Below are 26,885 nucleotides of genomic sequence, written 5' to 3' on the forward strand. Positions count from 1 at the left end.
CTCTTTCCATTTTGTCAGTTATTTTTTGTAAAAGTCAGGTACGGGTCAGGGACTTCTGATAATTTTTGTTTATTGTCTGTGACCTATCCGTGATTTTTACTAGAAATAACTGTGACAAAATCTTAGCCTTAGGGAAAGGCCATGAAGGGCATTGAAAGTGAACAAAAGCAGTTTGTTTGCTCCACTAGAGAAAAGGAATCCAGTGGAGGGTTTCAAAGAGGGGGTGAGATGGTCAAAGTGAAAGGCTAGGAAAATTAACTTTTTGGTAATATTCTGAATGGAGATGAGCAGGGCAAGATGGGCCCAAATTCGAGTTTGGAACAGCCTTAAATTATGAATGATTTTGTATTTTGAGCAGCCCTAAGAGATGAAAGAACAGGTTAATGACTATTTAGGAAAGCTGGATGTGCACAAGTCCATGGGGCCGGATCTAATGCATCCAAGGGTGCTGAGGAAGTTGGCTGATGTGATTGTAGAGCCACTGGCCATTATCTTTGAAAACTCATGGCTATTGGGGGAGATCCTGGATGACTGGAAAAAGGCAAATATAGTGTTCATCTTTTTAAAAAAGGGAAGAAGGAGAATCCAGGGAACTACAGACCAGTCAGCCTCACCTCAGTCCCCGGAAAAATCATAAAGCAGGTCCTCAAAAAATCCATTTTGAAGCACTTGGAGAAGAAGAAGGTGATCAGGAACAGTCAACATGGATTTACCAAGGGCAAGTTATGCCTTACCACCCTGATTGCCTTTTATGATAAGATAACTGACTCTGTGGATATGGGGAAAGCGGTGGATGTGATATACCTTGACTTTAGCAAAGCTTTTGATACAGTCTCCCACAGTATTCTTGCCCGCACATTGAAGAAGTATGGATTGGATGAATGGACTATAAGGTGGATAGACATTGACAAGGTCGCTGGGCTCAATGGGTAATGATCAATGGCTTGATGTCTAGTTGGCAGCCAGTATCAAGTGGAGTGCTCCAGGGGTCGGTCCTTCCCCTCTCCGTCACTTCCCCTCTCTGTGCCTCAGATTACCCATCTATAGAATGGAGAAAATGATACTGGCCTCTCTTTTTAAAGTGCTTGAGATCTACATCTTCATTAATGATCTGGATGATGGGATGGATTGCACCCTCAGCAAGTTTGCAGATGACACTAAACTGGAGGGAGAGGTAGATACAGAGGGACTTAGACAAATTGGAGGATTCCAACAGATTGAGGGAAGTGATTGTCCCCCTCTATTTGAAGCTGGTGAGGCCACGTCTGGAGTATTGCATCCAGTTTTGGGCCCCCCACTACAGAAAGGATGTGGAAAAATTGGAAAGAGTCCAGTGGAGGGCAACAAAAATGATTAAGGGGCTCAGGGAACTGGGGTTATTTAGTCTGCAGAAGAGAAGAGTGAGTGGGGATTTGATAGCAGCCTTCAACTACCTGAAGGGGGGTTCCAGCGAGGATGGAGCTAGACTGTTCTTAGTGGTGGCAGATGACAGAATAAGGAGCAATGGTCACAAGTTGCAGTTCGGGAGGTCTAGATTGGATATTAGGGGGGAAAAATCACTAGGAGATTGGTGAAGAAGTGGAATGGGTTACTAGGGAGGTGGTGGAAACTCCATCCTTAGAGGGGGTTTTAACGCCCGGCTTGAGAAAGCCCTGGCTGGGATGATTTAGTTGGTGTTGGTCCTGCTTTGAGCAGGGGTTGGACTAGATGACCTCCTGAGGTCTCTTCCAACCCTAATCTTCTGTGATTCTATGACTTGATTTGTGATGAAATTCACCCCCCCACACACACACACAAAGGTCCAGTATAAGGTATGACTTCAATCATACATAAGGCTTTAAAATTAGGCATAAGAGGGACTTAAACGGAGTGCAAGCCTTGAACTAGTCCTGTGATCTGGGGTGAATTTCACTCTTACCAAGTTCAAGATAAATTCAAGTTCAAGAATGGCCTTGATTCAGGTTCAAACTCCCCAAAGTTTAGAGCTGGTGGAACCTTGGGTTTTGGCTCAGGCAAACCTACCATTTCATTATGAATATTGTGTATGTCTCTGGGTGACTTTGGACAAGTCAATTCCCCTCTCTGTGCCTCAGATTACCCATCTGTAGAATGGCAAAAATAATACTGGCCTTTCTTTTTGAAATGCTTTTAGATCTACACCTGAAAAGTGCTGTATACAAGCTAGGTATTACTAATTATTAATACTATTATTGAGGAGTAAATCCTTGAAGAACTGGAATTCAAATTCAGGTTGAATTTCTCCCTTGTTCTACTAGCTGATTGCTTCTTACCACCTTCACTAATGAAAGCTGTGTAAAAATCTTGAACCAGGCTGGTATTTTCAGAGAAAGCCCATGGGGATTGGGCAATTAGTTCCCTTAGATGCCTTTGAAAATCACAATCTGACTTCACTGTAAATCAACTGAACCAGAGCAGGGCTTCTTCTGGTTCAGCAATGTGAAACTCATAAAGCACTTTTTGCCTAAGAAATTAGTTAATATAAGTTACAGGATGTTCCTGCGTAATTCTAGTTGATTTCCAAAAAGTATTTTTCCCCCATACAATACAGCCAGCACAGTGGTAAATGATTATTTGGTTGTACGTCTGCCACAGCATACAAACCAGATAAACTAAGCCAGTATTTCTTAGGATGATTGGCAGGTAACTTTTGTTCTACATCAAGCTTTTAATTCACACCTGGCTGTACCTAAATTGGATTTTCAATGACCCAGTTTCTCTCTCTGGTGCATTTATCTAGTAGGCAGATTATTATCGAGATTCTATCTACACAACTTTCATAGTTTTATATTTGAGCTTAAATTTAGAACAGACAATTAGATAATCTAGTCTGCCTTCTGTATATCACAGGCTAATAAATTTCAGCCAGTTACCCCTGTATTGAGCCCAAAACTTGGGTTAGGCTAAAGAATTTCAGTCCTCAGGATATCATTGTTTATCACAGGCGAAGAACAGGGTGGACTGAGATACCACCTGTGGGACCAGTTATATGGTCTCTGTGATAGGTTGGATCACAGAAAACCCCTTGGGAACTGCCAACTGATGTGCTGGGACTACCTCTAAGCCCATTTCCCCTGGCAGCTTGGGACTTCAAAACCCCACCTGGTTGTGCCAGACCTGCTAGCCTGCTACAAACACAGACCCAGGTCTGAACCACATCCCACAAGCTGCAGGCTTCACTGAAAACAGCTTAAGAAGTTTTCCTGTCTCCAACACTCAGCTCCCAATGGGATCCAAATCCCAAATAAGCTTATACAGGATAAAATCATAAATTGTTCATCCTCTATAACACCGATAGAGAGATATACACAGCTGTTTGTCCCCTGACACCCCCCCGCCCAGGTATTAATACATACTCTGGGTTAATTAATAAGTAAAAAGTGATTTTATAAAACATGAAAAGTAGGATTTAAGTGGTTCCAAGTAATAACAGACAGAACAAAGTGAATTACCAAGCAAAATAAAATAAAACACGCAATCTAAACTTAATACCATAGGAAAATGATTACAGATGAAATCTCGCCCTCAGAGATGTTCCAGTAAGCTTCTTTTACAGACTATACTCCTTATAGTCTGGGTCCAGCAATCACTCACACCTCCGTGGTTACTGTCCATTGTTCCAGTTTATTTCAGGTATCCTTTGGGGGTGCAGAGGCTCTCTCTCGAGCCAGCTGAAGAGAAAATGGAGGGGTCTCCCAGGGGCTTAGACTTTCTCTTCTAGGTGGACACCCCCTCCGCTCTCCTATGCAGAATCCAGCTCCAAGATGGAGTTTTGGAGTCACATGGGCAAGTCACATGTCCATGCACGACTGACTTCCTTACCAGCCAGGCCACATTCCCAGGAAAGCTCAGATATGGATTGGCATCTCCAAGTTCATTGTTAGTTTAAGTGTTTCTTGATTGGGCACTTACTGAGAATAGTCTTTTCTCAGGAAGCTGACCAACTGCTTCACTGAGGCTACTTAAAATTAAACTAGTACATAGCCAATATTCATAACTCTGAATACAAAAATGATACATGCATACAAATAGGATGAATATATCCAGTAGATCATAACCTTTGCAGAGATACATTACATGGCATATCTAGCATAAAACATATTCCAGTTATGTCATATTTACTTTCATAAGCATATTTCCATAAAGCATTATGGGATGCAACGTCACAATCCCCTCCATTAGTGTAGCATACAAGTGCCTTACAGTTTTTAACATATTTACCCTCACTACAACCACAAGTAAGCATGTGCTTTTATTCCCATTTTATGGATGTACAACAGAGATATGGAGAGATTAAGGACCAGATCCTCAAAGGTATTTAGGTTCCCATCTTCTAATGAAATCAAATGAAATTAGGAGCCTAAGTATCTTTGTTGATCTGGCCCTAAGTGATTTGCCCAAGATCTGACTTCCAATCATCCTGATAATAAAAAAATGTAGTGTGATATTATATATTATATATTCATGAATCAGTACATTATTATTTCAATATCTACCTGCATAAATGCAGCTTTAACCCTTATATATTCACAGTTGCCAAAATTATGCTTTACCAAAAAAAAAAAAATCAAGTGGAAAGAGGCTGTATCTGTATCCTTTAGTGATGAATATGGCCCTAAGTCATTAATTCATTTTATTACTTGTCTTTAAGTATGATGAGTGCAAACCAGATGTGCATCACTGAATTCTCAATAAAGGGCCACTGCTTGTCCTGCTGAATAATAAGATCTGCTAATGACACCAATTAAGAGCTGTAAATATCATTTACACTTGTTTGTTATTTTTCAAGTCAATAAGACTATAGAAGGCAGAGAAGCCTGAGATCATTTAGGTTGGGCCACTCTGAGGGGACATTTTAATTGAAATATTACTTAGGGTAATAGAGAAAATGGAGCAATTACATTTGTGATTCCATCAGCTACAGAAGATACATCAACTGTATTTTTAAATATTACGCAATATAAAAAATATATCTACTCCTGAAAGGAAACAAAGGCTAGTGACGAATTATAACAGACTACAGGTGGTCTATAACTTCTGGTTGAGCTAGATTAGATCTTTTAAAAAGAGGCATCCAGTCCTGACTTAGGATCTGAGGGAATCGATAGACGGAAGGGAGCTGATTTATCAATTTAGATGGAATAAATATGGGCCAAAGGTGTTAACATAACCCAGTCACTGTCCCATGTTAAACAGTGCTAAACAAGATTTGGAGTTTGATATTCAAACATCTGAGCTTACTTAGCACCTAAGCAGCATGGCAAACACACCATTAAAAATTGTTATAACCTCTTATTACAGATACTGAAAAGTTAATATGTGAAGTATTAAGGGAGGCTTTCATTTTAACATTTCTTGATCCCTTTCCCTTTAGCTGGCTGTCAGTCTCTTAGATGGTAACAAAGATGGTAATAACTGTCTTTTTGGGGAAAGAGAAGCTGGTTGAGATGGGATGGAGCTGGTTTTGCTGTTGTTGTTAGCGTAAGTCTTAGAAGGAAAAGCCCCCTTGTCTGACAGTCTCTTAGAGGGTATTAAAGGAGGTAAGAACTGCTACATCCTAGTTGTGTTTGGAATTCATCTGGAGGTGGTTGGGGTGGTGATGTCCTCTAGATCCCTCTCTCTGGCCTGGTCTGGTCAGGACATCTCTCAGAATAAGGGTGAAGATGGCCTGGGGACCCACGAAACGTTGCAGTTGGCAGCCATGGTGGTGAAGCTTGCTTCACTAGCCTTCATTTCTTTTTGTCCTCCCTCCAAAAAATCTTTTTCTTTATGGACCCCAAAAGGGAGTGATAGGTGGAATAGCCTAGTCCTTCATTATTTTGGTCTAGTTTCTGACACACCAATTTTGTTTCATTAATTTCCTGACCCACATTTTCTTGTTTAACAAGCATGATCTCAACACAGTCCTTCAGCTACATCAGTAGGCTTTTTGTTTGGAATAATTCAGTTTTTCTCTTTGGTTTTCTTGCACGTCACTCCATCAACATTTGTTACCACAAGTTATTGTGACATCTTATGAACTTACACTCACTTTTTACACATAAACTGACATTTAGTGTAAATGTGTAGGCCCAAAACCTAGACAGAATACAATAAAAGAGAATGTGCCATTAAAGAGCTCTTCTCTTCAGAGTAGATATCTAGGTGAACTATATTGCGAATCACTTCAGCTAGAATACTATGACCAACTTTTTCATAAGTGATTAGAGATTTTGTGTGCCTCAGTTTTCAAGTACTCAAAATGAGGTGCCTTAAAGGGACCTAATTTTCAAAGGGTAAGTGCTCTGAACTTCTGAAAGTCAGGTTTCTCGAGTTGGACATCCAGAAATTGAGGCATTCAATCATAGAAATGTAGGGCTGTAAGGAACTTTGAGTGGTTTTCTAGTCCAGCCCATGTGTTGAGGCAGGACCAAGTGTATACCTAGATCATCACTCACAGGTGTTAATCTAACCTGTTCTTAAAACCTCCAATGGCAGGGATCCCAAATCTTGCTTGGAAGCCTATTCCAGAACTTAATTCCTCTTATGGACACAAAGTTTTTCCTAATATCTAATCTAAATCTCCCTTGCTAAAGATTAAGATGATTGTGTCTTGTCCTACCTTCTGTAGCCATGAAGAACAACTGATCACCATCTTCTTTATAAAAGCCCATAAGATATCTGAAGACTGTTTTCAGGTGTCCCTCCCTCCTCTCCCCCTCCCCCCCAAGTCATCTTGTCTCAAGACTAAACACAGCTAATATTTCCTCAGAGATCAGGTTTTCTAAACATTTTATCAATTTTGTTCCTTTTCTTTGGACTCTCTCCAATTTGACCATGTTTTTTCCTAAAATGTAGTGCCCAGAAGTGGACACAATACTCCAAATGAGGTCTTACTGCTGCTGAGTACATTGGGACAATTATCTCCTTATCTTACATACAACACTCCTATTAATACACCCCAGAATGATATTAGCCTTTTTCACAGCTAGATGACACTTTTGGCTTATATCCAATTTGTGGTCCTCTATAATCTCCAGATTATCTTTAGCAGTACCACTGCCTAGTCAGTTATTCTCCATTTTATAGCTATACATTTGATTTTTCCTTCCTAAGTGTAGTACTTTGCACTTGTCTTTATTGATTTTGTCTTGTTGATTTCAGTCCAATTCTCCAATTTATCAAGGTCATTTTGAATTCTAATTCTGTCATCCAAAGTGCTTGCAACCTTGATGTCATCTGCACATTTTACAAGCACAGTCTCCACCCCATTCCAAGTCATTACTGAAAATGTTAAATAGTACCGGACCCAGGACAGACTCCTGTGTGACCTCAATAGATATGCCCTCCCAATATGATAGAGAATCATTGATAACTACTCTTTGAGAATGGTGTTTCAACCAGGTGTGCACCCTTATTGCAGTAATTTAATTTTGCCCACCTTTCCCCAGTTTGTTAATGAAAATGTCATTTGGGAGTGTGTCAAGAGCCTTACTGAAATCAAGATGTGTCAAGATGCTTTCCCCCATCCACTAGGCTAGTAACCCTGCCAGAGGAGGAAATTAGGTTGGCCCGGTGTGATTTGTTCTTGACAAATCCATGTATTACTCATTATCCTACTGTCTGCTAAATACTTACAAACTGACTGATAATTAGTTCCAGTATCTTTCCAGGTGTCAAAGTTAGACTGTCTGGTCTATAATTCCCCAAGTTCTATTTGTTCCACTATGTCTGACCTTCTCCAATCTTCTGGGACCTCACCTATCCTCCATAAATTCTTGAAGATAATTGCTAGCTGTTCTGAGATTGCTTCAGCTCAAGTTCATTAAGTACTTTAATCCTGGTCACTTTTGAAAATCTTGGTCATTTTTTCTCCTATGCCACTTTCCTTTCCCCTGTAGCACTTCCCTGAAAATGAGATACTTACTGACTGAGGGAGATAAAAGGAGCCCATAAGAAAAGATCTAAGAGCTGCTACCTCTGCTGTATTTTCTCAACTCTACTGCTTGGCATTTTTCACAGGAGGAGTGTGGGTTTATGAAGCCCTCTAAGCCACACCTCTCCAAGTCAATCATTTCATCATTTTTGTTTTCCTTATATCTTTATTTTTAGTTGGATTCTTTCCCAGCATTTCCCTTCCACCTACACCTGTTCTCTCCCACAATGATGAAGGAAGGAAGAACATTGTTTAAAACAAAAACACAAAACAGGGTCTGTATTCATCTATTTCAGACTCAGTAGTGTTCATCTCTTTGGTTTGTATGTAAGACTGTGTAAGAAGTACCAGCTAGGCAATCCTGGAGACCGAAATTCCATTTTTATCTGCAGAAGAACTAGATATGGACATTCAAAACTATCTCTCCCACCCTCCTCCTTCAGCCACAATGCTTCTACAAATATATATCCACCCTAATCTGGAGGGACTGCCTCTACGGACTGCTATTATTTATTGTGTGCATTACAGTAGCATTTACAGGCCCTCAAGGGAGTTCAGGGCCCCATTTTGCTAGGTCTATACAAACACATTGGGAGAAACAGTGCCTTTCCTACAATCTAAAGACAGACAAAAGCTGAGAGGAGAAACAGAGGCACAGAGAGTCAATGACTTGCTCCTGGTCACGCAACAGGTCAGCAGCAAAGCTGGAAATGAAACTAAGGTCTCCTGATTACCACTCCAGTCCCTAACTACTAAACTATACTCCTTTGCCCAGGCCGTCCTTGTCCTCTGAATTTGATGCCCATTTTTGCAGTTCCATCAGTGCCAGCCATGGTGCAGAGATATGGACATTCATACATGCTCACACGGCTGGAATGACACCACATACTCCTTTCCCATGGTCCATCAAATAGCTTTATTCCCCATTTCACCCAGCTTCTTTCCTCTCCACCTCCCTCTCTCTTGCTAAGAGCTTCCAGTGAAGTCTGATGATCATACAGGCAGCACTCAATGTGACATATGGGACACTGCATTTCCCTCTTGGCCAGCAGCACCAGTTCCATGGCAACTTATCTATTACAGATTTGTGGATACATGAAGTATAGGAAACCTGTCTCTACCCGTGTGTGTGTGTGTGTGTGTGGCTTTTTGAGGACAAAAATGATCCTGATGGAAAAAGAAACTTAACTAGAAAGGTTGATTTTTTCACCAGTTCCCTTTAGCATCTGAAATGTATCATAAGGCTGCAGAAATCAATGGCCTTAAAACGGCATGAGGAAAACATGTTCTCTTTGATTTAAAAAGAAATAAATTGTGGGGCATTTCCTTATTTCAATTAAAAGCAATGGGGCAGCTCAGTAAAAAATTAGAGGTTCTCAGCATCTCACAGTATTGGGACCTTAAAGAACAAGTTTCCCGTTATTGGTGTTATTTGTATTACCTTAGTGCCTCAGAGCTCCATTGCATTTGGTGCAGTACAAACACATAGTGCGAGACAGCCCATAAGCACTTGCAATCGGAAAAAGACAAGAGAGACAAAGACTATGTCTCCACTGCAATGTAAGTGGGAGTCAGAGCAGCTGAGCCATGTTAAGGAACCCTGGGCTTGGATCTCTACATTGTGTTTTAGCCCTGTTAAGACTTTTCTAACCAATGCTCCAGCCTAGTGCTCTGGCATTCATTCTGCAGTGTGCAGACCTGAGTGAAAGTAAACATGCCTCAGAGACTCTAGTGCCCCTCTCCAAAATGTGGCTGCTGTAGTCCTAAGACCATGGTGCATTGTGGGAAAACGTTACCGCCTGCTCAGCACAAAAGTCAAGGTCGGTTCGCTCTCCATGGCAAACCCAGTAGACTCTCTGACAGTGTGCTTGCAGATCAGTGATCAGAAGAGAATGGATTAATGTTGACCTAAGCTGCTGCCATTTGCAAAGGAGGTGGTGTTGCTTACGTATTCAATAGAGTGGATTGCAGATTGTTGGGATAGAAAAGACTAAGGAAGTTGTCCCATGGGATTGTGGGATAATTCTGGCTAATTTCTGGGGACCGGAGTCAAGCAGGTCTGATTCTACACTGCAAACCAATAAGGCTCAGACTGTGGGTCCCAGCTTAACTTGAGCTCAGACCCTCCCAACTCTGCAGGGCCCTGGGGCCCTGCGTTTCAGCCCTGGGTTAGCACAGTTGCAATGTGAATGCAAGGGATGGTAGGCTTGATCACAGGCTGAAGCATGGGCTTATGTTGCAGTGCAGACCTATCCAAAGGGTGTGAGACAGGGATAGCTCAGACAAAGAGAAAATTAGGAACGCTGACACAGAAGGTAACATCTCAGTCTCCTTGATTTTTAATAAGACTTAGGTGCCTAAGTCACTTAGGGTCAAATTTTCAGACATTTAGACACCTAAAGATGCAGTGGGATTTTCAAAACACTAAGCAAGGTAGGCATCTAACTCCCATTTATGTGCTTTTGATAATCCCACTAGGCACCTAGCTGCATCTTTGAGGTGGCAAAATTTGCGGATGATACAAAACTACTCAAAAGTTAAGTCCCAAGCAGACTGTGAAGAGCTACAAAGAGATTTCACAAAACTGGGTAACTTGGCAACAAAATGGAAGATGAAATTCAATGTTGATAAATGCAAAGTAATGCACACTGAAAAACATAATCCCAACCATACATATAAAATGATGGGGTCTAAATTAGCTGTTACCTCTCCAAAAAGAGATCTTGGAGACATTGTGGATAGTTCTCTGAAAACATCCACTCGACAGTCAAAAAAGCTAACAGAGTGTTGGGAATCATGAGGAAAGGGATAGATAATAAGACCGAAAATAGTGTATTGTCTTTATATAAACCCATGGTACACCCACATCTTGAATACTGCATGCAGATCTGGTTGCCCCATCTCAAAAAAGATATATTGGGACTGGAAAAGACAGAAAAGCACAACAAAAATGTTTAGGGATATGGAACAGCTTCCATATGAGAAGAGATTAAAAAGCCTTGTACTTTTCAGCTGGAAAAGAGACAACTAAGTGGGGATATGATAGAGGTCTATAAACTCATGATGGGTGCAGAGAAAGTAAATAAGGAAGTGTTATTTACTCTTTCTCATAACATAGGAACTAGGGGTCACCAAATGAAAAGGCAGCAATCAACCTGTGGAACTCCTTGCCAGATGATGTTTTGAAGGCCAAGACTATAACAGGTTTTTTTAAAAAAAAAAAACCCTAGATAAGTTCATGGAGGATTGGGCAAGGATGGTGCACCTAGCCATTGTTTGTTAGAAGCTGGGAAGGGGTGACACAGGATGGTTCACTTGATGATTATCTGTTCATTGCCTCTGAAGTACCTGGCATTGGCCACTGTCAGAAGACAGGATACTGGATTAGATGGATCATTGGTCTGACCCAGTATGGCTATTCTTATGTTCTTAAAATCTGGCCCTAAGGCCCAGATCCTCAAAGGTATTTCCATTGAAATCTATGGGAGTTGTGTGCTTCAATACCTTGGAGGTTCTGGGGCTAAGTGGGCTTGTGGTCCTGCAGGATGTGTGTGACAGAGTCAAGAATTGAACACAGATCTTCTGTATCCCAGTAATGCTTTAAACTGAAAGACTATACTGTGGATTTCAATCCACTGGCTTTCACAGCATTTTGAGACTTTTAAAAACAAAGAGAACAAAACAAAAACAAAACTCATAATCCTTCTACCTTTGCAGGCTACCATCCCATTTACATCTGTCTTGTTGTACTCTTACCAACTAGCAATTATTGAATGCTTTCGATTGGCATTTATGACTGCCTCTGATGGCTTGCTTGTACAAAAGGCTTGCATAGCCTAACTAAATATTCAGTGATTTTTCCTTATTCCAATGTCCTTAATTAGATTTATGAACTCTTTACTATGTTTTATGTTGATGAGGTATGGAGAATAAAAATCCCGAAATGCTCACTTTAATAAAATATCACAGCTAACCAACTTGTGCTTTTGCATGTGTTATTTCAGTGAATAATGAGCTTTAAATAATATGTTACTGAGGATGGACTAAAGAAATATAGACTGATCTATTAAGCTACATTAATAAATGCACTGTTACATAAACACACGGCCTATGAAAAGCAATGGATCACTGTATAAGAACAATTTACAGGATGGTTTGGGGTTTTTTGAAGGCTTATATATTGACTACACATTTTATAGAGAAATAATTAACGACTCGCCGTTTTTATTCCTTTCTGACTTTTTAGTTTACTTAAGTCTTTTGATTTTGGAGTGAATCACTGAATGAAATCCTCTCAGATGTGTACAATTGGTTGTAATATAACATAGATAAAACTATCATTTTCATTGTTATAACTAATTAACTCCCTTTCCTACATTAGATAATGACGATGTTTAAGAAGCATAAACTATGGTGACTGTCAGCCAATAGCACCCTAATCAAATCGGCATAAAACTTGCTATAAAGTTGGTAGAATCACAGTTATAAGATACCTTATTATACATGTGTATTGGCCCTGGATATAGGCATCAATATGATCTGCCCGTACCAGTAGCATCCCACTTCAGAGTGTCAGTTCTTTGAGTACTGGGCCTATAATTCAGAATGTAGGTGGACGTGAGAATTCTCCCTGTCTAGGGACTATGAGCTATGGCCAAAGGTGATGCAAATCAATACAGTTACTTTGACTTCAACGGAGCTACTCTATAACTCCCTGAGGATTTGGCCCTTCATGTCTAGACCCAGGAAATCCAACTCAGCTGTCTGTTACACCGCTGTAAATCCAGAGGACTGGGCTAGAAGTCACTGGAGTTACTGGAGTTTTGCATCGGCATGCAGGCAGGCAGTTGGTGAGCTCACACTGCTGCTTGTGCTATTTCAACCCCAGCGGCCAGTCAAAGTTTGGGGCCCTTGGGATGTTCCAGTTGGAAGTAGAAATTTATGGAGTCTGGTATTTTTTTAAATCTGTCTTGTTTATTGACAAGAAATGTGCAAAATCCTGTGTCTCTGGACACAGAAGGAACTAAGCACAAAAGGAGCAGCTTCTTAGCGTACGTTCCTCTTTAGCCAGCACCAGACCCAGAAGTTCTCTCTTCATCTTTTTCTAGGGTCACACTGTGGTTGCCGGCTCCTGTTTGGCTTCCTTGCCTCTCCCCGTCTGACCGTGCTTGGATGTTCTCAGTTCCTATGGGATCTCTCTTCCTTCTTCCCACCACACCTACCCAAAATTAAAGTCAGCCAAATGCTCCTGGGTGGGTTCACATGCAACTTTTGTCTTAGGTGGAGGCTTATGCTTACATTTATGTTAACTGAAGGGTGATTTCACACCTATCAATCTCAATGGGATTTCAACTCAACCCATTATAAGGTTTCAGCTCAAAACAGTACCATACATAGTCCAATTCATGTGTGTGTTCTCCCATCCCTTCTTCATGTTTCTTTGGTTTACTTAGCCATTCTCTCATCGTTGAGTCTTTCCATTAACTCCAGTGGGCTTCAGACCATCCCAAAGATTGTATGATCTTTGGGCAGGGACTGGTTTTCTGTTGCATGCATGTATAATGTCTAGCACAATGGGGACCTAGGTGCTACTGTGAAAAAAAGTAAATAGAAAATATTTACAGAATATAACAGACAGAATTGGCTCATGTCATATAAATGACCCACAGTAATGACTATCTGTATACATTCCTCTAATATTACTTTCAAGAGTGATGGTAGGTTTCATATACACAGTTTTATATTGCATTGAGTTTTAGTTATATATAGTTTTAATGTTTATAAAAATGTCCTATAATGTCCAACACCATTACTAACTAAAATAAACACTCTTGAAGGAATCCCCCCACCCCCATCTAGACATAAAAATCCTTAAAAGGTAGGGATGTGCATTGGTGTGTGTATGTGTGCATTCATATGTTTGTCCTAAACTACATAGACAGGCAGATGTAGCTATCAATGTAAATGAAATGTGAGGGACTTCACTGGGATATGATGCCTAATTGGTACAACTGGCCATTGGTATTTTCCAATTTGGGGGTACCCAGCTCAAGACCCTTTAAAGGGCCTGATTCTCAGACAGCGCTAGGAGTTGGGGATGGAGCCATGGGGCAGTGTACTGAAGGGAGCATTTTGTATCATCCTAATGTGTAATGTAGAGCGCACAATCTGTGTGTGCACTAAAAAGCACAAGGAGAGGCTGTGCCTACATGAGTTACAGGGTCAGATTCTCTGCTGTGTTTAGCTTGCACTGGGCACAAAAGGGTGGTGAGATGGTAATAGATTCCTGAATCTTTGCTTGGCCTGTGTACAGACTGCTTTAACCTGCACCAGTTCCTGATTCTTCCTCAGCAGATCACCATCTGGGGATTGCCGGAGCAAAAACCTGATGCCTCCCTGCCCCCAAAGTCACGATCTAATGGGAACTGAAGGGAGAGCGGTATAGGAACTAGCTGTGCCAGATGTGGGTGCACTGGGGACTCCCCTACTCAGGGATAACCCCAGATAGTGAATTGTGGAACTATAGCCTCTGTCCCCCAATCTCTCCCAGAGTCCTTGTTGGTGAGAGGTGTGGCATCACACCACCTCTACATAGGTCGGTGGTATAAAGGCTACAATATAACCATTGGTACAAAAAATTTTAGGATGGAAATTCTTGCCATGGGAAAATGTAGTTTTAATATGATTTTTACATTTAAAAAATAAATTTGAACAAGACAGTTTGAACCAAAACAAAATCAAAAGTTGATTTGAACCAAAAGGTTTCAATACAAAATGTCAATTCAACTTAAAATGTCATGCTAGCATCATTTTGAAGCAAAATGTCAACTCAATATGAAACCCAATGTGAAATGTTGAATTAACCAGTTTGAAAGATCAAAACATTTTGTTTATGTAAAAAATGTAAGAACTTTTTGTTTTGATGTTTCCCAATCAAAATTTTTGAAACATCTTTTGTGAAAATTTTAAATATTCTTGAGTTTAAGGACTGAAATGTCAAAATATTTGAATTTCCCATGGGACAGTAATTCTGGTTTTGACCGGCTCTAATATGTACATATAGAGGGAAAACCACAGAGCTTCAAAACAGTAATAAAAAAATAATAGCCTCTTCCCAACCCTCACTAGCCTTTGCTCACAGTCAGAAGAGTCCAACTTGAATCATTCAGGTCTGAAGCATTGGTTTTCCTTCTGACTCTGTAGACTGTAGCAGTGGCTGGAGTTCCATTCTGGCTGTTAGAGGAGGGGTCACAAATTATTCTTCAATGATGATTTCATGATTAGGCCCCATAGGTCTAAACGGGACCATGGTAATTTTTGCTGCACATCTGCGGTCTGTCATGATATCTGAACATCAACTCCATATTTAATCTGTATATAATCTGTATGTCAGACCATAACAGGGTTCAAAAAAGAACTAGATAAATTCATGGAGGATAGGTCCATCAATGGCTATTAGCCAGGATGGGCAGGAATGGTGTCCCTTACCTCTGTTTGCCAGAAGCTGGGAATGGGCAACAGGGGATGGATCACTTGATGATTACCTGTTCTGCTCATTCCCTCTGGGGCACCTGGCACTGGCCACTGTTGGAAGACAGGATACTTGGCTAGATGGACCCTTGGTCTCACCCAGTATGGCCGTTCTTATGTTTTTATGTTATGTTCTTATGTTCTTATAGTAATAGTCTGTGAATCAATATTTATAAATTAATTTTAATCTTTTATAGCAGATCCATTAACAAAACCAGAATTTATTGTGCAATAAACAGTTAGTCCAAAACTACTGTATGTGCTAATCTCGTATAGTTCCCAGCTGATTCGCTCTACACCACAGATCTGTTGCTGCAACTTGCACAAATACCCAGAAAAAAATATTTTTTCCCCTGTTTACTTTTCCTTAGTATAAACAGTGAAACAGTAAAAAAGAGGCTAAGACACTACAGGGGATGCAAAATAGACAAGCTGCAACAGTCTCCATGGGAGGATATTACAGAATTACAGTTGTTGCAATGGCTACCAGCTGTGCATCTGGAATGAGCCGGTTTGGAAGCCATGAGTTTAATACAGAAAAAAAACTTTTCCTGCAACATTTTGTCTTATTTTAAATTTCTAGGAGTCTTTTCCTTTCAATGTCTTCAGAAAGAAGGGGCCTGATGGGTTAGAAGTTCTATTTTTATTTAAACTACTCTGCATTAAACCAAGTGGAAGCACATCAGAAACCGTGTAGCTAAGTATTGTGGGTCACCTCATTTGGCTATTCGAGTCTGCCTGCTTTGTACTGCTCTTGCAATAAATACATAAGGACTGCTATGCTAGGTCAGACCAATAGTCCAGCTAGCCCAGTATTGTGTCTTCCAGCACAGCCAATGCCAAATGCCTCAGAGGGAATGAACAGAACAGGGCAATTTCAAGTGATCCATCCCCTGTCATTCTGTCCCAGCTTCTGGCTGTTGGAGGTTTAGGGGCACCCAGAGCATAACGCTGTTTCCTGACCATCTTAGCTAATAGCCATTGAGGGACCTATCCTATTAATGGACCAATGAATTGTTACCCGGGGTTCTTTCAACCCAGAGCTCTTGGTAACTTTTACTCTGTGTGAGGTGGTGTCAGGAAATAAATCAGGGGAGACACGGCCATCCGACCAATCAATGACTGGCACAAACAGGGCAACACAAGAGTGCTTTCACTTAAAGCTAAACTTTCCTTAGTCTCAAGCACTTATGCACATCCTCAACCGGTTAGTAAAACACCCCCAACCCTCGATAATTACCAAAGCTGAGTGTGGCTCTTGGGTGGCACAGCGGCAGCCCATCTGTCGGTGGGGAACTCAAGATGCATCCAGAGGGAGGGTCCAGTCCCAAAGATAACCACTACCTCAAACTTTTCCCCCTTATTTATAGTACAATGACATGTCCCTTAAAGAAAACTTGTTAAGCAAGCAGTTTCAATGGTCAAGCAAGAGGTTTCCTTCTGATTATTGATTAACCAGGTGTGGGTTTTTCCCAGAGTTTGCAGCCTTGAGGTCCTAATAGACATTCCTGAGGGCACATCCTGCTCTTCTAAAATGCATATGTCAGCAACTTCAACACAATTCTTATTGGACATGGCATCAAGCTGCCCTTTCTGTGGCACCCAGAACCCCCTCCCCTCCTGCCTTGGTCAAGCTAAGGCTGCTGCAAGGCCACTTTATGACCTGTTGACTTGGCTGCTTTTAGCAATAAGCCATAGTGGTTTCAGGCACTTTACTTGTTTGCCAAAATCTCCCCGTATAGAATGGGAGAGGAAAACTTGTTTAATTCTTAGAGAGCCAAGTGCTGGGATCCACTCTTGGTACTGTCACAGGCCCTTGGTGTGATCATTTAACCTCTACGGCCCATCTATAAAATAATGCTGTCCTTACAGGATTGTTGTGAGGCTATAGCTTTAATCACATGAGCCTATTTGTGGTGCACAGCAGAGAATGCAAGCTTGTTCTGTGGAGACGGCGAAGGAAGCATGCAGGTTATCTGTGGCGGAGCTGAGGGTTTGCTTGGGGACACAAGAGGAGCCCAAGTCTTTGGCGCAGGTGAGGATGGAATTAGGAAGGGCTTTGAAGGCAAAGATCAGACATATACATTAATTGTGTGATGTAAGGGTGAGTCGGGATTCAAAAAAGAATTGGATATGATCAGATCAGAAGCAAACAGGTGGAACTGAGCAGTCTTTGCACTTTCTTCCATGTTGCCCCTCACGCAGGGGAAAAATCCCTGATACAATGAATACAGATGCTATCAAGCCCCTCTTAAGAGTCACCCCTGCAGTCAGACCTGCAGAACCTTCCCTCCTGATCCTGACCAGGTTGGTGATCAGCTCTGACTTGTGCACAGACAACCTTAAACCTTCGTGGGTTTTAGCCCACAAAAGCTTATGCCCAAATAAATCTGTTAGTCTTTAAGGTGCCACCAGGACTCCTTGTTGTTTTAACCTTAATTCTGGCATTTCTGACTTTTGGGTGCTGGACTTTGAAGCATCAGTGCTCTTTTAATGTATTTTTAATGTGTAATTTGCTAGGCTTTTTTAAAAAGAAAACTGAAAAAAAACAACTAACAAACTCTATTATATGGTATTATATTAACACTGGTATGACTTATCAACAGGACTGGAACCTTTAGCTCCTCCAAACAGACCTCGGCCTCTTGAGCTAACAGAGCAACTGATAGCAATTGCTTGCTGTCACCTATTGGGCCGGCAGCACAGGGGAATGACACACTGCTGCTGGGTTTCACAGGTATTTGCTTACAACAGAGGAATGGTGAGAATTGAAAATTTTGGATTCCATTCCAGGGTCTGTTCTCTAGTGGATGTAGATCATACTGCCCATTTCCCCCAAGCCTGACCTCTTTTGCCCTGTCCCCTCCAACCCATCCCACTCCTGTCTCTTCCCATTCCTGGCTCATTTTATAGTGCCATTCTCCTCATCTAAGCATTCCCAGCCTCCAGTCCTTGGTCTCCTTGCCCCTCCAGTGCTAGTCTTACCCCCTCTGGGAACTGCATCTTAGGCCTAGTCTCCACCCTACTCCCAGTCTCCTTCCTCAGCCAATTCAAGTCTTCCCCTCCACTGGTTCCCACTCCCAGTTTTTCTCCCCTCACCCCCAGCCTTGTCCCAATCTACTCCTCTGCTGTTACTTTCAGTCGGACTCTTGTCCCCTCTGCATTTTAGTCAGGTACCTTCCCTTTCCGTGTTGCCTGGACTCCATCAGGGGACATTACGGATAGCACAGGAGAGAAAGTCTCCCTGCTCTCATTTCTGGTGCCTGGCCTCATCCTGGCCCACAGCAGGTAGGATCAGCAATTTCAGGGGGGAAAGTCCTTTTTGAGCCCCGATAGCTCTGGGCTGGATCATATTTGGTCCCATATTTGGGGATGCTGCATGAGCAGTCTGGGCACATGCAGGAGCTGTCAGAGGCTCAAAGGGGCTATGATGCAAAATGTTGGGGAACTACATCGTTTGAGAAATGGAGACAAGCGAAATGCTGTAGAAGATTTTCCCCATCTCTTGTTCCTCTTAAAGCTAATCTTCCAAGCAGAACTGGAAAAACAATGTTCAGCTGCTAACTGGGCTTGGAGAGCTAGGATCCTTTAGCTGAGCAATGGTTTCCTCCTCTTATTTTTATTTCACAGGCTACTGATTCTACCTTTCCCTATCTGCCCTGGCAAAATAGGAATCCCTCTTAATAGGAATTAGTTTTCACTCTCTCGCTCTTTCTCTCTTGCTTTTTAATAACTCGGACAGCTCCTCACTCAGATAATCTTCTAGCGCTCACCAGCACCCCTTTCTGTAATGGGAAGATCAGCTGGCTGTATAGTTTACTTCAGTATATCCTGCCAGCTAATGGCAACTTTATTAGGTGTCTGCGGTGAGATGATGGGTCATGCGGGGGTGTTAACACCTGGATTTACAATCACAATGGTAGAGCATATTGAAGTTCATCACTACACTGAATTACTCAATAATAGCCTCTGGAAACATAAATAATCAAGAAGCATCATTTTTGAAGATAAGAGCCAGGAACATGTCTGGCTAATTGACCATGATGGAGTTATAATAGTGATATACAGTACAATCTCAGAGTAAAGTTCTCTATCGGGCTGCTACAGCTTAAGCACTGGGGACTCCCAACTCCACAGAAGTTTATTGATAGTGACTCCTTTTCAAACTGATCCTGCCAACAAGAAACACGATAGATTTTACACTGATCTGATCTCCTGCAGTGGACCATGGGCACAGGGTTTCCAGATGTCTTGATTTTATGGGGTCAGTTCTGATACTCGGGGCTTTGTCTTATTTAGGCACCCATTACTCCCCCACCTCCATCCTGATTTTCACACTTGCTATCTGGTCACCCAACGTGGGCATCCAAGCAGCTTACAGCTGGTGTGAGGCTTGGAGGATATGTATTAGCAGAAGCAGCCCAGAAAGCAGTGCCTTGAACAATAGTGTCTGCTCCAGATCTGTTTGTGTTCAAATAAAAGATCTTGCAGTCACTAGGGCTCTGATTTAGCAGTTCATCCCTGCTCACAAAAACATTTAAGCATGTGCTTAATTCTAGGCATGGATTTCAGTCCCATTGATTTCAGTGGACCTAAGCACATACTTAAGTGTTTTGCTGAGCAGGGATGGACTTAATCACATTCTTAAATGCTTTGCTGACCTGGGAGCTAGATAACTAAATACATTTTGTGAGCTGTGCAGCTGGAGCAAACAATAGAAAGCAGTGAAGACTCCCATGGGAATAGGCATGTGCTTAAAATTATGTGTTTGCAGGATTAGTGTCTTGGGTTGCAAGCTCTCCAGGCCTGGGGCTGTGCCCTCCAGTGTGTGTGTTGCCCATTTTGGGAAATTCCACAAAATAAATAAAAAGAAAAAACAATTTCATGAAAATATTGTGGGATAAATTATAGGTATCGGTCATAACCCAAAATTGCTATAAACTATGATTCATGGAATCATAGAATATCAGGGTTGGAAGGGACCCCAGAAGGTCATCTAGTCCAACACCCTGCTCGAAGCAGGACCAATTCCCAGTTAAATCATCCCAGCCAGGGCTTTGTCAAGCCTGACCTTAAAAACCTCTAAGGAAGGAGATTCTACCACCTCCCTAGGTAACGCATTCCAGTGTTTCACCACCCTCTTAGTGAAAAAGTTTTTCCTAATATCCAATCTAAACCTCCCCCACTGCAACTTGAGACCATTACTCCTCGTTCTGTCATCTGCTACCATTGAGAACAGTCTAGAGCCATCCTCTTTGGAACCCCCTTTCAGGTAGTTGAAAGCAGCTATCAAAGCCCCCCTCATTCTTCTCTTCTGCAGGCTAAACAATCCCAGCTCCCTCAGCCTCTCCTCATAAGTCATGTGTTCCACTCCCCTAATCATTTTTGTTGCCCTTCGCTGGACTCTCTCCAATTTATCCACATAATTGAGAACTTTCAACCATGTCTATATCTGGTAATTATTATTTAATTTCCAGAAAGCATCATTTCCTCCACCTTTTTTCCAATTCATATTTTCACTATGTTTGGTCAAAAAATCAAAATTTGAAAAATATAGAACGATAATTCCCACACTCAAAGGGATATTCAGGGGTACCAAACCCACATAAACCAACACTAGGAAATATATTTCCCCAACAACTTGCCAACAGAAACCTGCATATTTCACACAATAGTTCTAGCAATTAACACCAGTACTGGAACTGGTTGGAAAAATGGTGACAGAACATTTGTCTTCCTCCCTGCTGGTTTCCTAGCAGCTCACCTGGAATGCTGGTGGGTAGCTGAGGGCCTGTGAACCCCCACCACCAGGCTCATGGCTTTTCAGAAGCCTGGGCTTCCAGGGGCCATGGCTCCAGGGCAGCCAAACAGGAGGACTGGCTCAGGGTCAAGGACCCTGGAGTGTCTAGGGTGTGCTTAGGAGCAACCTGATATGCAAACTGCCCCAGAACCAGGGGTCAACTCCCTTTTGTGGAAAATGTCAAGATTTTTAGTTTTCATTTTGAATCTGAATGAAACCAGATTTCAAAACATTGAAATCTTCTGTGGAATGAAATTACCTTTCTCCACCCACCTATGTCCAGTAACAGTCCCCATAGTAACGGTACCAAGAGCCATAGTAGAAGCAATTAGCATTTCGATGCTGTAAGATGCTCATAGCTGTTATCATGGGTGTTTTGGTGCTAATCCAGTTAGCTGCAGACAATCCATGGAGCTCTCCAAGGCATTAAGCCCCATGGCCACGGTAGAACTAAACCAGGAGATTATACAGTTGTTTTCTCTGGTTGTAAATGCAGGGGTAAAATATTGATTGTGAGCTGTGTCTTGGAGGGAGCAAGCCAGCAGGAGAAGTTATGAGTGTGTCTCTAACAGAAAGTGGAGACAGAGCAGCATGGGCATAGAACTTGCTGGAGTGGTAGACTTAGGGATTGCTGAGCCAGGAAGCTGCCTGCTGGATGTTCCTACTGTGTTTAGGGAAACACGGCTTTGTATGCTGTTTTGGTGAACAAATGAGATTACAACAAGTATTGACCTGACTTGTAGTGTCAATTTCTTATCCTGACAGAAGCCCTGCAAGACTCCTGAATTTTGGCTAACTGCTTTGGGCAATTGTATGAACAGATTTAGCTGAGCAGTTGGATTAGGCTATTGAGTGGAAAAATTACTGCGAGTAACAATAAACTACAAGACAGTGGGGATCAGGCCTATAAGAGCAGGTGCCATGTCTTCCCTCCACTGTTCAGCTGTCAGCCAGTCAGATAAGAATTTGCCTAGACAAAGGCATCCTAATGCAGGCTCGGGGGATCTCAGTGTCTATAGGAATCAAGACAATCTAAAAACAGCTCTGTTCTGCTTCAGAAAGGTAAATGAACCTTCTATGGAAAGCAGAGGTGTGAAAGGTTCAAAAGAAACCCATTACAAGCTTCAGCACACACTTAGTGACAAGAATTGCGACTCTATATTTGCAGTGCACAGCCTTCCCCAGGGACTCCAAACTAACATGTGAAGTAGAAGCATCACATTCATTTCAGCATTATAACTTCTTCCCTTAGATGCCAGTGCAATTGTTTCCAGCAATCTCATTCCACATACAGATGAGGATTCTCTGTTCTTATTTGGGGGCAGGGAATGAAAGTTTATTTATAGGGTTGCTCAGAATATTTTCAAGAAAAAGACATTTTGTCCAGATCTGCTAATACATTACAGCTGAAATGTTTTGTGGAGAAGATTTTTGGGAAGGTTTTATTTTGTACCAGGGTTCTCTGGCCCCTTCTCACCAGAGAGAGAGAGAGAGACCTAAATTGAAAACCTGAGGTTTTTTGATCCAAAATTGGATATTTACACCCAATTCCATTTCTCATCCAATTCCAATGAGGTTTGGTTTTGGTTTTGTTTGAATGCAGAATGAAAAGAAATTTTTAAACTTTGAAAGTTGCCGTGCAACGGAATTGTCATCTTCCACACAGGTGTGGTCATTTAGTTGTTTTTGCTTGACATTTAGTAGCAGGTTTGAGTACCTCGACTTGGTTCCTTTTTTTTTATTTTTGAGACATTTTGTGTCAGTGTTCTCAATCCTCTTGTTCTCTCTTTCACTCTCACTTTATTAAACCTACTAAGTTAAAGCCAATGCTACAAAGTCTTATCTGCCAGTAGAGGACACTCTTTCTATTAACTGACATAGCTACAGAGATACCCCAGCAGTTCACACCCATTTAACTCCAACCAAAAACCAGCACCCCAAAGTCATTGTGAAAGGAAACCATTACACACAATGTTTATTATTATCATGGCATATATCCGTCCTTTGGGCTCTGCTATGCTAAAAGTTGGAATGTGTGCTTAATGCTAACAACAAGGCATTTCTGTTGTGTTGTATCACTTCATGCTCATTCCACGACTGCCAGCCCTAGTGGTCTTTCCTTACAACTTGTCTGCCCCAGACGCCAACTCACTTTGATCAGAGGAACACTTTCACCTTCCTTAACCCCTGGATGCAATTATTCACCTGTTCCTGCCACCGAGAGTCAGACGCTTCTCCTAGTAGGGTTCCAATATCTATTACCAATGGAGTTAGACCAGCAGAGAATTTGGCCCCTTGACTTTTTAGGATCTAATTTCTGAAAGCCAGATAAGCCAATGTGATGATAAAAATGTGTGTAGTTTTTACATTTGGATGCCTAGCTCTTGTGTGCAATTACAGCAATTGCATGTGCAAATCAGGTATTTGTTTGTCCAAAGGTCCAACTAGATGCAACCATTCACATGTACCCAGTTGGTATCCATGAATTAGGTGCTCAGTTTCATGCATGCATTGGCATACATGGTCTTTTGGAAAGCAGGCCCTTAGACCCTTCTCTCATCAGTTGGAGTAGATTTGGGTTCAATTTGCATAGCTCAGAATGCTGTTCCAAGCAGCCATGAAAACCAGTTTCTTAAATATGTTTGCATCTGTTCTTTTTTTCCAATGCAAACTTACATTTTATACAAACGCAAACCAAGCAACTGTGTAAACAGAGGTTCTGGCCTAGGAATTTTGCCTGTTTCGCTTTCTAAAATACAAAAGAACAGAACTCTTCGGCTTTTTAACTATTGTGATATATTACTCTTTGTAAATCAGTTATAGGCTGATGTCTGTCACTCAGGTAGGATATCTTTTCTCAGTGTATACTTTCTTTAAGCTGGGCTTTGTTTTACCAGTTCTCCTCCAGATGACAGTAGGGTGTCCAGAATGCCTCAACACTTCTTGAGACTGGAAACAGTCTAGCAAAAAACCTTTTTTCACTTAAAAAGAGGCAAGTAAAATTTCTTACTGACCTCCACATAGATGCCAGAACAGTCATCTTATATCTATGCAGATGCAAAATTTTAAGAGCAACTTAAGCAATAAAGGAGACTAGATGAAGCAGCAACAATAATCTATTGTGCCTTTTGGAGCCACAGTGCTTTGCGCCACGAATCAAAGCCCCGCAAATCGTGTAAACTTTTGATACAGTGAACTTTGTGTTGCTGAGTTGAATTCAGTGTCCATTTTTTGTCTATAAACTTTGTCTGCAACTACAAAAAAAAAGGATTAATCTGTGCAGCATGTATTGTGTGTGTACTTTTCCACTTTGGATCAAGCTAAGGCTAAGAAATTCATTTAACCTTTTAGTGTCAAGTTTGATGGACCCGAGGTGACACTGTACTTTTTCATAGTGCAGTACAGTTTATGATTGCAATAAACCTGGAAGAAAAATTGATGTTGACAAAGACTGTGTGTTTGTGTGTATATATATATATATATATATATTTCTTCCCCTCTTGGTAAGTCAGAACACTTTTAAAAAGCAGTAGCCTCTCACATATGCTATATGGACAGGGGTAGTCATCAATCATGTCCTTTCATAAGTCTTAACTGATGAGTTTGACTTTGGACCTGAAATCTTTGAGTCAGAGATCCTTTCATTCATACATTCATAGATTTGGAGGCCAGAAGGGGCAATTATGATCATCTTGTCTGATCTTCTGCATAACTAACGCAAGTCAGTGCATTGCATCTCAAAAACAAAGAGGCCAAACATGAACTCAACATCAGTTGTTTTGGGATGAAATTTACTCATCCTATAAGTGCCATAAACCTTAGAGTTATACACTCTCTCTTAGAGCCCATACCGAGAAAACTAAAGCCAACGTTAGCATCTCAAACAACATTCTCAGCAAGCTGGTTACATCACTGTGGGGTGCAGACCCACTCACTCTATGATCTACAGCACTAGTACTTAGTGAATCCTCTGTCCAATACACTTGTGCAAAGTGGGCATAATCACCTTATGCAAAGAAGCTAGACCCTGTACTTAATGTCGCTTGCTGCTACATTACAGGATGCCTTAAGCCCACCCATGTCAAGATCCTCCTGATACATGCTGGAAAGTTGCTAATAGAATTGAGTGGACAAGGCAATGCACAATTCCAAGACATCCGCTATATGATACAACACCGTTGCTGAGTCAACTGAAGTCATGATAAAATTATCTTGCCACCGTTAAAAACCTCAGACTGTCTCCCAAACAGAAAAGAGTTCAGTTATGACAAATGAGAGTGAAGAACAACCCTGTGGCCTGTGCACTACCGGTAAGGGCACCTGCCACCCAGTGCAGACCACTCTGGACTATGTGGCATTGCCTTAATCAACTGTACACTGGAGTTGGCCGATCTAGAGATGTGATGATCAAGTGGGGCTACATCATTGGCCCCAGCACTTGTGACTGTGGCAGAGAGCATCAAAATACAAAGCCTCTCCTGTGATGCCAGCTGCTTGAGCATGAATGTTTTTATGGTGACGTGGTGGAGAGCAGTGACTGGGCAATTGCATGTGGCAGGAAGCAGTTTGAGGACACAACAAGAAGACCTTCTTGCATAACACAGACCATAGTGTCAGAAAATTAATTCCCTGATCCTCTCCCTTAGTGACAAACACTGTCATGCTGGGCATCTCATAAGAGATGGGCAGGGGGAGGGATAGCTCAGTGGTTTGAGCATTGGCCTGCTAAACCCAGGGTTGTGAGTTCAATCCTTAAAGGGGCCATTTAGGGATCTGGGGCAAACATTGGGGATTAGTCCTGCTTTGAGCAGGGAGTTGGACTAGATGACCTCCTGAGGTCCCTTCCAACCCTGATATTCTATGATCTCTTGCATTCTCAGATGCTCAACAAATGGTCTCTGATGTCTAGCAATACCCCAATCTCTGTTTCTGATTGCTAATGAGTAGGCTTTGCAGACATTGACATAGATTTTTCTAATTTTGACAGATAATATCGATATTTGTTTTTCAGCCTTTTAAAGCTTTTTATCCACTTAAATTGTCCCAGTTTCATGAAATTATGGAGGGGTCAGACAATAATTATTTACTGAGAATACACATTGAGATTCTAAAAGTTAAAGGTTTCTGACCATTAAAACAAAGTGTTAATGTCACATGTCAAACTGTACAAAGTAAATGTCTTTAAATGAAACTCGAATAAATTCTCAAGCTGCATTTTTCTTACTTTGCCTATCTGTAAATTGCAATTATCATTCATAGAAAAATCCTTTCATCAGTTAGTGTGTATATGGTGAAATCACCCTTTACCACCATTTACCAATAAAAATCTAATCCTTCCAAGCCTCCTTAGAAGGCTACCTTTCTTTCCTAGAACAACCTAAGCATACATCTTTGTCCATTTTGATCTCAACACCACATCAGTAAAAGGACTGTCACCCCAAGTCTGCCATATAATGAGCTTCATATAATAGAAAACATGAAGGGAAAATGCCCTTCCTTACCCCAAGTGGTGATCAGCTAATGTCTTGAAACATGAATATTTACTGAGTAGTGTGTACTCAATAACTCGTGGCACACGTCCTCAAGGAATCCATTTTGAAGCACTTGGAAGAGAGGTAGGTG

The sequence above is a fragment of the Lepidochelys kempii genome, chromosome 5 (genome assembly GCF_965140285.1).
Source record: "Lepidochelys kempii isolate rLepKem1 chromosome 5, rLepKem1.hap1, whole genome shotgun sequence".
Classification (NCBI taxonomy): domain Eukaryota; kingdom Metazoa; phylum Chordata; order Testudines; family Cheloniidae; genus Lepidochelys; species Lepidochelys kempii.